Source organism: Bubalus bubalis, chromosome 8 (assembly GCF_019923935.1).
Source record: "Bubalus bubalis isolate 160015118507 breed Murrah chromosome 8, NDDB_SH_1, whole genome shotgun sequence".
NCBI lineage: Eukaryota > Metazoa > Chordata > Mammalia > Artiodactyla > Bovidae > Bubalus > Bubalus bubalis.
Genome location: NC_059164.1, coordinates 2,636,250 through 2,648,824, shown reverse-complemented (window position 1 = coordinate 2,648,824; position 12,575 = coordinate 2,636,250).

Sequence of the window (12,575 nt, the reverse complement as noted above, 5' to 3'; positions counted from 1 at the left end):
ATGTTTGAAATGATTTCAATTTTTTTTTTTTTAATTTACCAAGGCTAGATTTATGGCCCAGGATGTGATCTATGCTGGAGAATGTTTTGTGTGTGCTTGAAAAATAGGTGAAATTCATTGTTTTGGGGAGAACTGTCCTATAGATATCAATTAGGTCTAACTGGTCCATTGTATCATTTAAAGTTTGTGTTTCCTTGTTAATTTTCTGTTTAGTTGATCTATCCACAGGTGTGAGTGGGGTATTAAAGTCTCCCACAACTATTGTGTTACTGTTAATTTCCCGTTTCTTACTTGTTAGCATTTGCCTTACATATTGCAGTGCTCTTATGTGGGTGCATATATAATTGTTATATCTTCTCTTGGATTGATCCTTTGATCATTATGTAGTGACCTTCTTTGTCTCTTTTCACAGCCTTTATTTCAGTCTATTTTATCTGATCTGAGTACTGTTACTCCTACTTTCTTTTGGTCTCCATTTGCATGAAACACCTTTTTCCAGCCGTTCACTTTCAGTCTGTATGTGTCCCTTGTTTTGAGGTGGGTCTCTTGTAGACAACACATGTAGGGGTCTTGTTTTTGTATCCATTCAGCCAGTCTTTGTCTTTTGGTTGGGGCATCCAACCCATTTACATTTTGGGTAACTATTGATAAGTATGACCCTGTTGCCATTTACTTTGTTGTTTTGGGTTCAAGTTTGTGCACCTTTTCTGTCTAGAGAAGATCCTTTAGCATTTGTTGAAGAGCTGGTTTGGTGGTGCTGAATTCTCTCAGCTTTTGCTTGTCTGTAAAGCTTTTGGTTTCTCCTTCATATTTGAATGAGATCCTTGCTGGGTTTGGTAATCTGGATTGCATGTTTTTCTCTTTCATCGCCCTGTCGAAAATTACAAGCTAAAAAGAGACAAAACAGAAATTCATTCTATATATGAGACCTCAATTTTAAAATAATTCATTCTTTCCAAAAATATTAATTGGCTATTTAATATACGATGGTCCATGCAAGAATATGAGTTTACAATTTGGAACACACAAACCCATGGTCATTGTCCTATTAAACAAGAGCCTAAAAGTAATGTCAGTTCAGTTCAGTCAATAAGTTGTATCTGACTTTATGTGACCCCATGGACTGCAGCATGCCAGGCCTCCCTGTCCATCACCAACTCCTGGAATTACTCAAACTCATGTCCATTGAGTCGGTGATGCCATCCAACCATCTCATCCTCTGTCATCCCCTTCTCCTGTCCTCAATCTTTCTCAGCATCAGGGTCTTTTCAAATGAGTCAGAGCTCTTCACATGAGGTGGCCAAAGGATTTGAGTTTCAGCTTTAAAATCTGTCCTTCCAATGAACACCCAGTACTGATCTCCTTTAAGATGCAGTCGTTGGATCTCCCTGCAGTCCAAGGGACTCTTAAGAGTCTTCTCCAACACCGTAGTTCAAAAGCATCAATTCTTGAGCCCTCAGCTTTCTTTATAGTCCAATTCTCATATCCATACATGACCACTGGAAAAACCATAGCCTTGACTAGATGGACCTTTGTTGGCAAAGTAATATCTCTGCTTTTGAATATGCAGTCTAGGTTGGTCATAACTTTGCTTCCAAGGAGTAACTGTCATTTAATTTCACAGCTAAAGGAGCTTCTTTTCACAGCTATTTGTGAGGCTTCCTCAGAGAGCCATTTTGCTGTTTTGCATTTCTTTTTTGGGAATGGACTTGATTCCTGTGTCCTGTATCATGCCATGAACCTCTGTCCATAGTTCATCATGCACTCTGTCTATCAGATCTAGTTCCTTAAATCTGTTTCCCACTCCACTGTATAATCATAAGGGATTTGATGTAGGTCATACCTGAATGGTCTAGTGGTTTCCCTTACTTTATTCAATCTAAGTCTGAATTTGGCAATAAGGAGTTCTAGATCTTAGCTACAGTCAACTTCTGGTCTTGTTTTTGCTGACTGTATAGAGCTTCTCCATCTTTGGCTGCAATGAATATAATCCATCTGATTTCCATTGGCCATCTGGTGATGTCCATGTACACAGTCTTCTCTTGTGTTGTTGGAAGAGGGTGTTATGTGTGATCAGGGCGTTCTCTTTACAAAACTGTATGAGCCTTTGACCTGCTTCATTCTGCACTCCAAGGCCCAATTTTTCTATATTTCAGGTGTCTCTTAACTTCCTACTTTTGCATTTCAGCCCCCTATAATGTAAAGGATGTCTATTTTGGGTGTTAGTTCTATAAGGTCTAGTATGTGTTCATTGAACCTTTCAATTTCAGCTTCTTCAGCATTACTGATTAAGGCACAGACTTGGATTACTGTGATTTGTAATTTTTTGACTTGGAAACGAACAGAGATCTTTTTTTTTTTTTTTTTGAGATTGCATCCAATACTGTATTTCAGGCTCTTTTGTTGGCTATGATGGCTACTCCATTTCTTCTAAGGGATTCTTATCCACAGTAGTAGATATAAATATACATCTGAGTTAAATTCACCCTTTACAGTCCATTGTAGTTCACCGATTCCTAAAATGTCAACATTCACTCTTGCCATATCCTGTTTGTCCACTTCCAATTTGCCTTGATTCATGGACCTAACATTACAGGTTCCTATAAAATATTGCTCTTACAACATCAGCCCTTGCTTCTATCACCAGTCACATCCACAACTGGGTGTTGTTTTTGCTTTGGGTCCATCTCTCATTCTTTCTGGATTATTTCTCCACTGATTTCCAGTAGCATGTTGTGCATCTACCAACCTGGGGAGTTCATCATTCAGTGTCCTATCTTTTTGCCTTATCATACTGTTCATAGGTTCTCAAGGCAAGAATACTGAAGTTTTTGCCATTCCCTTCTTCAGTTGACCACATTTTGTCAGAATTCTCCACCATGACCCATCTGTCTTGGGTGGCCCTACATGGCATGGTTTACAGTTTCTTTGTGTTAGACAGGGCTGTGGTCCATGTGATTATATTGGTTAGTTTTCTGTAATCATTGTTTCTGTCTGTCTGCCCTGTGAGTAATGTCAATGATATTTAATTGACAGAACACACAAATGGGAAGAATAGATAGAAAAAGACCCTTCTTCTATCTTGAGTACATATTTTGTAAGTAATTTATTTGACTTCCCTGATGGCTCAGAGGTAAAGAACCCACCTGCCAAGCACGAAAGACATGTTCAATCCCTGGTTGAGGAAGATTTTCTGGAGAAGGAAATGGCAATGCACTCCAGCATTCTTGCCTAGGAAATCCCATGGACAGAGGAACCTGGCAGACTACAGTCCTGGAGTTGGTACAGTCCATTAAAGAGTTAGATACGAATTAGTAACTAAACAATACAAGTAGTTTACCTACACAAAAGTTCATAGGATATTATCTCACCCCAGAAGCTACAATTATCTCCAGTTTAATAAAATGCTGGAGTCAAAAATTATTTATATGAAGAGGGAAAGCACATGTGTATACCTATGTCTAATTCATGTTAGACTAATTCATGTATGGCAGAAATGAAACCAATATTGTAAAGCAAATATCCCTCAATTAAAAATAAATTATTTCCAAATCTCTCATGTTAGATTCTGATTGAGTTGATATTAAATCTATTAAATAGTTATTCAATTAGTCTTTCATTAACAATGTGGTCTTATGGTAGGAGGCAAGGCCCAGGTATCATTATCAACCATTGTATGGCTTAGCTTCCCCCTATTCTGAGTTGAGTTATCCAATATATCCCAGATCCTCAGTTCTTCAGACTTCAACTCTGGACTACTTCATTGACTATCAGTGACTTACACTGTTAACCCTAGTTTTACCAGGAAATAATCTGCCCCCAATAAGTTATAGCTTTTCAACTGTCTGCTCCCTTTACTGATTCTGGACTCATTCGACATCTCACCCATCATACCGTCTCCTATCTCTGTGTTCTGAGTCCACTCAAGGCTATTATTTTCACTCATACCCATAATAGATCCCAACTATTATTGATTGAATTATGTCCTGAGCTAAGATCTTTGATTATTCTCTATCCTCATAGTCAACCAGACAAATATCACCACAGATAGTCTGACATTGCCATGTCTTTTGTTTCTTTTTGCTTCTGATTGGAGGCTTCTGTTAACCTAGCTATGATTACTAGATCCATCACAATTTCACTCTATGCAATTTCGGCAAGAATTTTAGGAATACTTGGCAATGTTTCCTCATCTCTAATTGACTCATTATAACTTTTATCTTAACAGCTGTTCAAAATATTCTCCACTGCTTTCATATCCCAAACCTACTTCTACACCACACTCTGGGTAAATGTTCTAGCTTCTGGTTTGCTATTAAGATAGATAGCATTCTGCGATCTACCATCTGCATGATGCTTCTATAATTAAAAAGTGAATTTATCATATCATCCCCATTGCCATTATCTGGCTCCAGCTGACACCTTTAGACACTTATAGAGTCTACTTACTTCTGTTTCATTTTTTTTTTTTCCATTTCACTGTTTATCATATAGCCATGCTTTCATAGACTTCCTGGCCTCTGTTTCCTCCACTTAACATTGTATGTGCACTTTTCTCCATTATCTCTCTCTGGCACACTTTATACTCCTTACCTCAAGCATCAATTCCTTGGACTCCTTCCCCTAGCTTAAGTACATGCAGCTTCTCTTTTCCATCTAAAGTATACTAATTTCACTTGCCACTAATGTGTTAAAAGCAATTTGAAAACCAAGAATAGTTTCCTTTTCTTAACTTATTTTTCAAGTCCGGCGTACTGTCTAGTTCAGTTCAGTCTCTCAGTCGTGTCCGACTCTGCAAACCCATGAATTGCAGCACCCCAGATCTCCCTGTCAATCACCAACTCCTGGAATTCACTCAGACTCACGTCCATCGAGTTGGTGATGCCATCCAGCCATCTCATCCTCTGTTGTCCCCTTTTCCACCTGCCCCCAATCCCTCCCAGCATCAGAGTTTTTTCCAATGAGTGAACTCTTCGTATGAGGTGGCCAAAGTACTGGAGTTTCAGCTTTAGCGTCATTCCTTCCAAAGAACACCCAGGACTGACCTCCTTTAGAATGGACCGGTTGGATCTCCTTGCACTCCAAGGGACTCTCAAGAGTCTTCTCCAACACCAGAGCTCAAAAACATCAATTCTTCGGTGCTCAGCTTTCTTCATAGTCCAAATCTCAAATCCACACCTCACTACTGGGAAAACCAGAGCCTTGACTAGACGGACCTATGTTGGCAAAGTAATGTCTCTTCCTTTGAATATGCTATCTAGGTTGGTCATAACTTTCCTTCCAAGGAGTAAGCGTATTTTAACTTCATGGCTGCAATCACCATCTGCAGTGATTTTGGAGCCCAGAAAAATAAAGTCCGACACTTTCCCCATCTATTTCCCATGAAGTGATGGGACCAGATGCCATGATCTTAGTTTTCTGAATGTTGAGCTTTAAGCCAACTTGTTCACTCTCCTCTTTCACTTTCATCAAGAGGCTTTTAGTTCCTCTTCACTTTCTGCCATAAGGATAGTGTCATGTGCATATCTGAGGTTATTGATACTTCTCCTGGCCATCTTGATCCCAGCTTGTGCTTCTTCCAAACCAGTGCTTCTCATGATGTACTCTGCATACAAGTTAAACAAACAGGGTGACAATATACAGCCTTGACGTACTCCTTTTCCTATTTGGAACCAGTCTGTTGTTCCATGTCCAGTTCTAACTGTTGCTTCCTGACCTGCATATAGGCTTCTCAAGAGGCAGGTCAGGCGGTCTGCTATTCCCATCTGTATCAGAATTTTCCACAGTTTATTGTGATGCACACAGTCAAAGGCTTTGGCATAGTCAATAAAGCAGAAATAGATGCTTTTCTGGAACTCTCTTCCTTTTTCCAAGATCCAGCAGATGTTAGCAATTTGATCTCTGGTTCCTCTGCCTTTTCTAAAACCAGCTTGAACATCTGGAAGTTCACAGTTCATGTATTCCTGAAGCCTGGCTTGGAGAATTTTGAGAATTACTTTACTAGCTTGTGAGATGAGTGCAATTGTGCGGTAGTTTGAGCATTCTTTGGCATTGCCTTTCTTTGGGATTGGAATGAAAACTGACCTTTTCCTGTCCTGTGGCCACTGCTGAGTTTTCCAAATTTGCTGGCAGATTCAGTGCAGCAATTTCACAGCATAATCTTTCAGGATTTGAAATACCTCAACTGGAATTTCATCACCTCCACTAGCTTTGATCATAGTGATGCTTTCTAAGGAACACTTGACTTTACAGTCCAGGATGTCTGGCTCCAGGTGAGTGATCACACCATCGTGATTATCGTGGTTGTGAAGATCTTTTTTGTACAGTTCTTCTGTTAATTCCCGACACCTCTTTTTCATATCTTCTGCTTCTGTTAGGTCCATACCATTTCTGTTCTTTATCGAGCCCATCTTTGCATGAAGTGTTCCCTTGGTATCTCTAATTTTCTTGAAGGGATCTCAAGTCTTTCCCATTCTGTTGTTTTCCTCTATGTCTTTGCATTGATCGCTGAGGAGGCTTCCTTATCTCTCCTTGCTATTCTTTGGAACTCTGCATTCAGATGCTTATATCTTTCCTTTTCTCCTTTGCTTTTCACTTCTCTTCCTTTCACAGCTATTTGTAAGGTCTCCCCAGACAGTAATTTTGCTTTTTTGCGTTTCTTTTCAATGGGAATGGTATTGATCCCTGTCTCCTCTATAGTGACACGAACCTCCGTCCATTGTTCATCAGGCACTCTATCTATCAGATCTAGGCCCTTAAATCTATTTCTCACTTCCACTGTAAAATCATAAGGGATTTGATTTAGGTCATACCTGAATGGTCTTGTGATTTTTCCCTACCTTCTTCAATTTAAGCCTGAATTTGACAATAAGGAGCTCATGATCTGAGCGAAAGTCAGCTCCTGGTCTTGTTTTTGCTGACTGTATACAGCTTCTCCATCTTTGGCTGCAAAGAATATAATCAATCTAATTTCACTGTTGACCATCTGGTGATGTCCATGTGTAGAGTCTTCTCTTGTGTTGTTGGAAGAGGGTGTTTGCTATAACCAGTGCGTTTTCCTGGCAAAACTCTGTTAGCCTTTGCCCTGCTTCCATATTCCAAGGCCAAATTTGCCTGTTACTCCAGGTGTTTCTTGACTTCCTACTTTTGCATTCCAGTCCCCTATAATGAAAAGGACATCTTTTTGGGGTGTTAGTTCTAAAAGGTCTTATAGGTCTTCATAGAACCATTGAACTTCAGCTTCTTCAGCATTACTGGTTGGGGTATAGACTTGGATTACTGTGGTATTGAATGGTTTGCCTTAGAAATGAACAGAGATCATTCTTGTCGTTTTTGAGATTGCATCCAAGTACTGCATTTCGGACTCTTTTGCTGACCATGATGGCTACTCCATTTCTTCTGAGGGATTCCTGCCTGCAGTAGTAGATATAATGGGCATCTGAGTTAAATTCACCCATTCCAGTCCATTTTAGTTTGTTGATTCCTAGAATGTCGACGTTCACTCTTGCCATCTCCTGTTTGACCACTTCCAATTTGCCTTGATTCATGGACCTGACATTCCAGGTTCCTATGCAATATTACTTTTTACAGCATCGGACATTGCTTCTATCACCAGTCACATCCACAGCTGGGTATTGTTTTTGCTTTGTCTCCATCCCTTCATTCCTTCTGGAGTAATTTCTCCACTGATCTCCAGTAGCATATTGGCACCTTGTACATATTGTACTGTCTAACATACAATAGAGCGCGGGCAGCTGCAACGGCACAGAGAGCTCAGCGGAGAGGAGCTACCCCATGTCCGAGGTCAGGGGCAGAAGCTGGGAGGACCCCATGCCCAAAGGGCGGCGGCCAAGAGGAGCTACCTCACGTCCAAGGTCAAGGGCAGCGTCCAGGAAGAGCTACCCCACATCTGAGGCCAGGGGGGGCAGCCGAGAGGAGCTACCCCACATCCAAGGTCAGGGTCGGTGGCCGAGAGTACCAGGGTGAAACAGCGTAGGGGCAGCGGAAAGGAGCTATCTCATGTCCGAGACAAGGGGTGATGGCCAGGAGGAGCTAGCCCACACCCGAGGCCAGGGGCAGCGGCCAAGAGGAGCAAACCCATGTCCAAGGAACAGTGGCTGCCTGGTCGCAGCAGGGCCTAGAGGAGCTATTCCATGTTCGAGGTCAGGAGGCGCAGTGATGAGGAAATACCCCTCATCCAAGGTAAGGAGCAGCAGCTGTGCTTTGCTGGAGCAGCCATGAAGAGATACCCAATGTTCAAGGTAAGAGAAACCCAAGTAAGACAGTAGGTGTTGCAAGAGGGCATCAGAAGGCAGACACACTGAAACCATAAACACAGAAAAGTAGTCAATCTAATCACAATAGGACTACAGCCTTGTCTAACTCAATGAAATTAAGATAGATGGGTCATGGTGGAGAGGGCTGACAGAATGTGGTCCACTGGAGAAAGGAATGGCAAACCACTTTGGTATTCTTGGCACCCAAGATAGACAGGTCATGGTGGAGAGGGCTGACAGAATGTGGTCCACTGGAGAAAGGAATGGCAAACCACTTCAGTATTCTTGTCTTGAGAACCCCATGAACAGTACGAAAAGGAAAAATGATAGGATACTGAAAGAGGAACTCCCAGGTCAGTAGATGCCCAATATGCTACTGGAGAAGAGTGGAGAAATAACTCCAGAAAGAATGAAGGGATGGAGACAAAGCAAAAACAATACCCAGCTGTGGATGTGACTGGTGAAAGAAGCAATGTCTGATGCTATAAAGAGCAAATTGCATAGGAACCTGGAAGGTCAGGTCCATGAATCAAGGCAAATTGGAAGTGGTCAAACAGGAGATGGCAAGAGTGAACGTCGACATTCTAGGAATCAGCTAACTCAAATGGACTGGAATGGGTGAATTTAACTCAGATGCCCATTATATCTACTACTGCCAGCAGGAATCCCTTAGAAGAAGTGGAGTAGCCATCATGGTCAACAAAAGAGTCCGAAATGCAGTGCTTGGATGCAATCTCCAAAATGACAGAATGATCTCTGTTCATTTCTAAGGCAAACCATTCAATACCACAGTAATCCAAGTCTATGCCCCAACCAGTAATGCTGAAGAAGCTGAAGTGAATGGTTCTATGAAGACTTACAAGACCTTTTAGAACTAACACCCCAAAACGATGTCCTTTTCATTATAGGGGACTGGAATGCAAAAGAAGGAAGTCAAGAAACACCTGGAGCAACAGGCAAATTTGGCCTTGGAATACAGAATGAAGCAGGGCAAAGGCTAACAGAGTTTTGCCAAGAAAATGCACTGGTTATAGCAAACACCCTCTTCCAACAACACAAGAGAGGACTCTACACATGGACATCACCAGATGGTCAACACTGAAATCAGATTGATTATATTCTTTGCAGCCAAAGATGGAGAAGCTGTATACAGTCAGCAAAAACAAGACTGGGAGCTGACTGTGACTCAGATCATGAACTCCTTATTGTCAAATTCAGACTTAAATTGAAGAAAGTAGGGAAAACCACTATACCATTCAGGTATGACCTAAATCAAATCCCTTATGATTATACAGTGGAAGTGAGAAATAGACTTAAGGGACTAGATCTGATAGATAGAGTGCCTGATGAACTATGGATAGAGGTTTCTGACATTGTACAGGAGACAGGGATCAAGATCATCCCCATGGCAAAGAAATGCAAAAAAGCAAAATGGCAGTCTGGGGAGGCCTTACAAACAGCTGTGAAAAGAAAGGAGAAAAGCAAAGGAGAAAAGGAAAGATATAAGCATCTGAATGCAGAGTTCCAAAGAGGAGCAAGGAGAGATAAGAAAGCCTTCCTCAGCGATCAATGCAAAGAAATAGAGGAAAACAACAGAATGCGAAAGACTTGAGATCCCTTCAAGAAAATTAGAGATACCAAGGGAACATTTCATGCAAAGATGGGCTTGATAAAGGACAGAAATGGTATGGACCTAACAGAAGCAGAAGATATTAAGAAGAGGTGGCAGGAATACACAGAAGAAGCGTACAAAAAAGATCTTCACGACCAAGATAATCACGATGGTGTGATCATTCACCTGGAGCCAGACATCCTGGAATGTGAAGTCAAGTGGGCCTTAGAAAGCATCACTATAACAAAGCTAATGGAGATGATGGATCTCCAGATGAGCTCTTTCAAATCCTGAAAGATGATGCTATGAGAGGGCTGCACTGAATATGCCAGCAATTTTGGAAAGCTCAGCACTTTGACACAGGACTGGTAAAGGTCAGATTTCATTCCAATCCCAAAGAAAGGCAATACCAAAGAATGCTCGAACTACCACACAATTGCACTCATCTCACAGGCTAGTAAAGTAATGCTTAAAATTCTCCAAGCCAGGCTTCAGCAATATGTGAACTGTGAACTTCCAGATGTTCAAGCTGGTTTTAGAAAAGGCAGAAGAACCAGAGATCAAATGGCCAACAACTGCTGGATCATGGAAAAAGGAAGAGAGCCCCAGAAAAACATCTATTTCTGCTTTATTGACTATGCCAAAGCCTTTGACTCTGTGGATCACAATAAACTGTGGAAAATTCTGAAGGAGATGGGAATAGCAGACCACCTGACCTGCCTCTTGAGAAACCTATATGCAGGTCAGGAAGCAACAGTTAGAACTGGACATGGAACAACAGACTCGATCCAAATAGGAAAAGGAGTATGTCAAGTCTGTATATTTTCACCCTGCTTATTTAACTTCCATGCAGAGTACATCATGAGAAACACTGGGTTGGAAGAAGCACAAGCTGGAATCAAGATTGCCAGGAGAAATATCAATTACCTCAGATATGCAGATGAAACCACCGTCCTCTCAGAAAGTGAAGAGGAACTAAAAATCCTCTTTATCAAAGTGAAAGAGGAGAGTAAAACAGTTGGCTTAAAGCTCAACATTCAGAAAACGAAGATCATGACTTCTGGTCCCATCATTTCATGGGAAATAAATGGGGAAACAGTGGAAACAGTGTCAGAGTTTATTTTTCTGGGCTCCAAAATCATTACAGATGGTGACTTCAGCCATGAAATTAAAAGATGCTTACTCCTTTGAAGAAAAGTTATGACCAACCTAGATAGCATATTCAAAAGCAGTACTTTGCCAACTTAGGTCCGTCTAGTCAAGGCCATGGTTTTTCCAGTGGTCATGTATGGATGTTAAGTTTGGACTGTGAAGGAGGCTGAGCGCCGAAGAATTGATGCTTTGAACTTGGTGTTGGAGAAGACTCTTGAGAGTCCCTTGGACTGCAAGGAGATCCAACCAGTCCATTCTGAAGGAGATCAACCCTGGGATTTCTTTGGAAGGAATGATGCTAAAGCTGAAACTCCAGTACTTTGGCCACCTCATGCGAAGAGTTGACTCATTGGAAAAGACTCTGATGTTGGGAGTGATTGGGGGCAGGAGGAGAATGGGATGAGGATGAGATGGCTGGATGGCATCAGTGACTCGATGGTCGTGAGTCTGAGTGAACTACAGTAGTTGGTGATGGACAGGGTGGCCTGGCTTGCTGCAATTCATGGTGTCACAAAGAGTTGGACACAACTGAGCAACTGAATTGAACTGAACTGAACATACAATAAATGGCCAGTAGATTTTTACTGAGTATCTTACAACTGAACTTTATTGATGGTAACCTCTAAATGTCTTGATAGTGTTAAAAAGAACCCTTTTATATTTCCTCATTATGTTATCTTCTCCTTTCTTTTTATCAACTTCATTTCTGTTCCATGACCCTTTATTCCTTGGTCTCATTATATAAATGGAAGATTCCAATTCATTGTGATAGTCTGCAAATTGCTTTTGCTTAAATCTTCTACCACGTCCATGTAATCACATAATATGTCATCTACTTTATATTCATGGTCCACTTCCATTTCATATTAAGGTAAACTATTTTCTTAACACCGCTTCTTGATCATACCATCTTTCCTCTGCTGTTTCTTCAGATTTATTTTTTTTCTTTTTCCTAAAATCTCAACTTTTCCTATTTTTCTTTCTCCATCACTAAGTTGATGCTTAGCTGATGATTGTCTCTCTTCTGTCATCCTCACTCTGATGAAATTATTTTTCTTATTTTCAGGTCAAATCCTTTTCTCAGTCATTCTCACATTATTTCTCAACAGTCTATGAAAATACAAATAACTGTTCCTTAACTAAAAATTGCTCCACCCCACATTTAAGATGAGCCACATACTGAGGCATTTTCATATGTCTCTTCCTCCATGGTCTGCATTTTTAATCTTTGGGTTCATCACCTCATGGGAATCTCAACTTAGATGTTCTATCAGCAACTGATTTAAAGTATTTGATCTCCCTGGATCACCTGAAAATGGAACTTTTGAGATATCTAGATTAATAGATTATATATGGTTGCCACTAAATTAGAACTGTGTGGAGACTGACTATATTGTGGGTCACTGGCTACTCAATTTCTCAGTCATTGTGCACAGTCTTACAACTCTATCCCAATCTCTTCATTACTTCTAAACTCAATCTTTCAAATACAGAGGTACTCCTCCAGGAAATACAGTGTCAAGCTCCTACAAATT